Here is a 5660-nt window from a genome sequence, read left to right on the forward strand (position 1 = left end):
CTCTGTGAGTTCAAAGCCACACTGGAAACAGCCAGGCATGGTGACTCACGCCTTTAATCCCAGGAAGTGATGGCAGGAAGCAGAAAGGTATATAAGGCATGAAAACCAGGCACTAGAGCTGGTTAAGCTTTTAGGCTTTTGAGCAACAAACAGTTCAGCTGAGATTCATTCTGGATGAGGACTCAGAGGCTTTCAGTCTGAGGAAACAGAATCAGCTGAGGAATTGGCAAGGTGAGGTGGCTGTGGCTTGTTCTGCTTCTCTGATCTTCCAGAGTTCACCCCAATCCCTGGCTCCAGGTTTGTTTTTATTAATAAGACCTTTTTAAGATTTGTGCTACATTGTATTTTCATTTTCTGTGAATTGTGATGAAATTTTGATGGAGCTTGCATTGAACGGTAGATGGCTTTTGGTAGAGTGGCCATTTTCACAGTATTAATCCTACCAATCTGAGAACATGGGAGATCTTTCCATCTTTTGCTGTCCCCTCCAACTTATTTCTTCAGTGTCTTAAAGTTTTTATTATGCAAATCTCTCACTTGCCTGGTTAGAGTTATCTGAAAATAATGTTTGAGGCTACCGTGAAAGGCACCGTTTTCCTGAATTCTTTCTCAGTCTGTTTGTCATTTGTATATAGGATTCCTGCTAATTTTGTAATCCTGCCTCTTTGCTGAAAATACTTCAGTTGTAGACTTTTCTAGTGGAAAATTTAACGATCTTTTGTGTATCAAATGATACCATCTGAAAATAAAGATCTTCTGACTTCTTGATTAACTATTTATCTCCCCTTTATCCCCTTCACTCGTCTTGTTGCTCTAGCCAAGACATTAAGTACTACATCAAATAGGTATGAAGGAGTGGACATGCCATTTGTTAGTCTGTGTCTTCTTATTAGGGAACTAATATGAGGATTATCAATAAACAGTTTTAATTTCTGTTACTTTTTGTTGTGTTGTGGGCTTCATCTCCCTCTTTTGATTTGCTGCTCAGGAATTATTTATTCCTTGTGTCTTCTTGGATGTGGTTAGCTTCTTCAGACTGAAGTTTTCTTTCAGTACCTTCTAGAGCTGGATTGGTAAATCGAAACTGCTTAAGTTTGGTTTTATCATGGATCTTTTGTTGGTTATGACTGATAGTTTTGCTGAGTATAGTAGTCTGGGCTGGCATCTGTGGTCTGAGTTTGTAGAACATCTATCATGCCCTCTGGCTTTCAGAGATTCCATTAAAAAGTCAGACGTTATTCTAATGTGCCTGCCTTTATATGTGACCTGATCTTTTCCCAATGAACTTTTAATATACTTTGTTTTTTACATTTAGTATTTTGATTATTATGTGTTGTAGGGAATATCTTTTCTGGTCCTGTCTATTCAGTGTTCTGTATGCTTCTGTACCTGATAGGGACCTCCTTCAGAGTAGGGAAATTTTCTTCTATGATTTTGTTAAAAATATTTTCTGTGTCTTTGAATTGGGCTTCTTTTCCTCCCTCTATCTCTACTATTTGTAGGTTTGGTCTTTTCATGATATCCCAAATTTCCTGAAAGTTTTATATCTAGGTTTTGTTTTGTTTTTAGATTTAATGTTTTCTTTGACTGAGTTAACCATTTCTTCTACTCTGTCTTTAAGACCTGAAGTTCTCGCTTCCATGCATTTCAATCTGTTGGTGAGGCTTACCACTGAGGTCTTCGCTAAGAGTCAGAGTCCCCAGGCAGTGGAGCTAAGTGGGGAGGGAGGGCTTCTACTGGCTGGTAGCTATAACACTAAGAGTAATTCAGGAGAGACTGGAATTGAGAACAGGAATGATAGTAAAAACCTACCTGTATACTAGCTCAGTGTGGCCCCTGGGGTCCCTGGCAGAACATGTTTCTGCAGATCAGCAGCTGATACAAAGGAATGGATATGGGCTACAAGGAAAGGCCGAGAAGCATTGTGGGAAATAGCTAGGGGAACCCTTGGGTCTGCTCCAAGAAGTAGGGGGCAGGTATGGTGAGGAGTGGGCCTCCTGCAGGTAGGCTTCAGCTGTAGTAGGAGGAACAGTTAGGTAACCCTAACCCCATTTTATGGGTGAAGAAACTGGAGCATGGAGAAGTCAGAGATTTTGCTCAAGTCTCACTGCTGAGGGGGAGTCAAAATGGAGCACAGCCAGGTTGTTTTGAGTGCGGCTGTCACTGTGTGAACTCACAGCAAAAATATGCATGTGGTTTAGGGCAACCTTGTAACTAACTCCACCATCAGCTGCATCTTATCCACTCACCAACCAAGATGAGATCAACTTTAACCTCGACTTCTGACTTCCTGCACAGCTCTGTGACTTGGCAGATGTAAGCTGTTGTTTCTGGTGCTCCATGCAGCATTTCTGAGCTGTTCATTTCCATCCTGTCTTGGTGATGGTCTATGTGTGGGTCCAGTCCTTTCCGCTTTGTATAGCCTTCTCTTAGGTGTGGAGTACTGGCTATGACCACTGTGGGCCATGGAATGTTTCATTGTCATCTGCAATTACTTCCTTCTATCAAAGACCAGACCAAGGGAGGATACAATACCCCAGTGGCAAAGCAGAGGCCAGTTAGAGAGCAAAGGTCAGGAGAAGCCTTAGAGTTATCATTGTAAGGGCTGAAGAGAAGAAGACACAGTGACAAGAACACAGTGGGACCTTTATTTGATACTAGTCTGGTGCTCCCCATCCCCCAATGACTTAACACAGCAAACTCTGGCTACATCATCATCATCATCATCATCATCATCATCATCATCCAATCAATCATCAATCACCATCATCATCCAAACATGCAGGCAACTTTGGAGAATGCTGCTAAACCATTGTTTTCCATTACATTTATATGTCACCCAAAACTTGGTTGTGATTTTTAACCACATTAGCCGACACTGGATCCCTTTCGAGTTACATCTTACTAGTTGCAACTGTTTGTTGTGTGTGACCTACCCCTGCTTTCCAGCTCTACCTACAGGACTTTGGGGAAATCATCTAGCCTCTCCTGATGAGGATTACAATATTCTTCACGGCACCATCCTAGGGACTAACTTAAGGTAGCATGTGGCACATAGCACAGCTTCTCAAATGCGTAAAGATGAACAAATACAAGCAATGCTATATTCCCCAGGCTAGCCAAAGCTGGTGTTGTGGTTTGGCATGGCTGCCACAGAGGCGGCAGGACAGCGGCAGTGGGGATGTAGCAGTGGGGTGGTTAGCTAAGTGGTGACCAGATCAGGACTTTGTGTGTTTACCGAGAGTGGACTTTATCCTGTGGGTCAGGTTCTGAAGTCATTCTTCAATGGAAGACAAGTATAACCTTCTATCTGTTGGGAGGTAGATTATGGTCCAAGATGTCCCCATGAATAACACTATTTCCTGTTTAACTTAACAGCCCATAGCAATTCTGTGCCCTATCCCACACCATGCATGGTGGCAGGAAGGTGGTCTTTAAAGGATCTTGAAATGGAAGACATTTGCAAATAGTTCCCATACACTAGTGTGCTAACCCTTTGAGATGCCTTAATTCCAGTATCATGGCATCTTAGAGATGAGAAGTGCTTCTAGAGCCAAATATACATCCATGCCAACACACTGGAAGTTATGTAATACTTTGTGTTAGGATTTTAAAGTTATCTTAGTCCTTTTAAAATATATTCACACAAAGAGGTATAGTTGGAAGTTTTCCTGTGCCCTGCAGCTGCTCAGTCCAAATGAACACACAGAGGCTTATATTAATTACAAACTGTTTGATCTATGGCTCAGGCTTATTGCTAACTAGTGCTTTTATCTTAAATTAAAAATTAACCCATTTCTATTAATCTATGTATCACCATGTCTCGTGGCTTCACCTATGTTGCATTACATCTTGCTCCCCCAGTGGCCCACAGTGTCTCCCGACTCCTCCTTTCTTCTCCCTGTATCTTTGCTTGGATTTTCCACCTGGCTATAACTTGTCTTGCCATAGGCCAAGGCAGCTTCTTTATTAACCAATGGTAGCAACACGTATTCACAGCATACAGAAAGACCATCCCACAGCAAAGAAGCAAAGGGAGAATGGAAAGGACTTGTGTGCTGATAATAATGAATGCAGGCTGTAACTGATTAAGAGCCCAAAGGAACAAGAATTGTCCCTTTAGCTGGCACAGGTGCCTACCTACAACAGATAAGTGAGTAGATGGCCAGGAAATACACTGTGTCTTCCCCCAGGTCCTTCTTCATACCCTGAATGAGGTTATAGTTACCATTACTGTTTGGAGACAAGCATCCCTGCCATCTTTTAAGTAGTTAGTAGGTTTCCTCTGGGTAGAAATGGAAGTAGGTGGTAGGAAAGGATGGGCCCCCCTGGGGAAGTTGAGGGGGCAACGTGGTTTTCCTTTAAAGCTAGCTAGACCTTACTCTCATGAGGTCTTTAGCATTTTTCTAGTTCAAAAAGAAACCTACTCTTACAAAGAAATAGCTCAATATATTTTGGGAAAAACCAACCCACCTACATTTTTATTTTTTTGTCTTGTGGTACTGGGATTTGAACCCACGCTTTGGGGAAGATAGGCAAGTGCTTTGCCACTGAGCACTTTCCTCGCTTTCATTTTCTCTATCTTGTCAGGTTTGTTAAAATGAAAAATTACAAAAATCAAATCAACCCTCCCCCAAAACCAATGTGCAGAAACTGGCAAGTAAAACCAAAGGAATTTGAAAATGAAGCCAGAACCAATGTTTGAAAACCATGTCTGCCAGGACAGGACACATGGAGCTATTTGGTAACCCAGAAGTATCATCTTGGTGTTTCTTGTGCAATACCCACAGACCAAACTCTGCACTTTGTAATTTTCTATAAATGTCACATGAAGTCTGTTAAACCAGGATGCTGCTCAAAAGATTGTATCTTTTGTAGATTTCTAAATCTCATAATCTTAAATATGATGCCTGTGGGTTATAGTCACAAGGCTGTAGACTTCCCATTATTGTAGTCTTACTACATTTTCCTCAGTTTTTGTTATAAGAAGTGAGAACTGAAAGTGTCATCTTTTAGTTGAAGGCACACTTCCACGGCGGCGGCAAGCATGTGCTGTGCAGACTGCTCTCATGGAGATCTGGAACACTAAGATGAGAAATCTTGCTATTTGGATTATTTCTTCCCCAGACCCAAAAAGGGATAAAGAAAAAAGCCAAGCAAACACCCTGTGGTCAAAGATGCTTCACCTTTACCAGATACATAAACTTCCAAGTGGGAGTCTCAAATCATGCATGCTGTTGCAGCCTTGCAAAAGTACAGCAATCGACACCAGGGCATGGCAAACATGCTACAAAGTCCCCATGGTAAAAGCTTCGTATTGATCACAGCTACTCAACACCGCTGCTGCGGCCACAGCATGAGAGCAGCCGAGCCGTGGCTATGGAGCTGGATCGTACACATTTTCCCAGGCACACGATGGCCACTGGAACATAATCTTCACATCATGAAATATTCCGCTGATTAAAACCATTTAGAGACGCAAAACCCACTTTTAGCTCTTGGGTCAAACAAAAATGGCCGCAGGCAAGACCTGGCCAGGGAGGAGTTTTATCACTGGCCCAGAACACTGGAGTGGCTAGGCTGTTCTCCTCAGTCTGATTTTCATGCTAGCATCTGTCCCTTTTGCAGGTTTCTGTTAATGGAGGAGCATTACAAGTGAC

Source organism: Peromyscus californicus, unplaced genomic scaffold (assembly GCF_007827085.1).
Source record: "Peromyscus californicus insignis strain IS unplaced genomic scaffold, ASM782708v3 Scaffold_7__1_contigs__length_154581171, whole genome shotgun sequence".
NCBI classification, from domain to species: domain Eukaryota; kingdom Metazoa; phylum Chordata; class Mammalia; order Rodentia; family Cricetidae; genus Peromyscus; species Peromyscus californicus.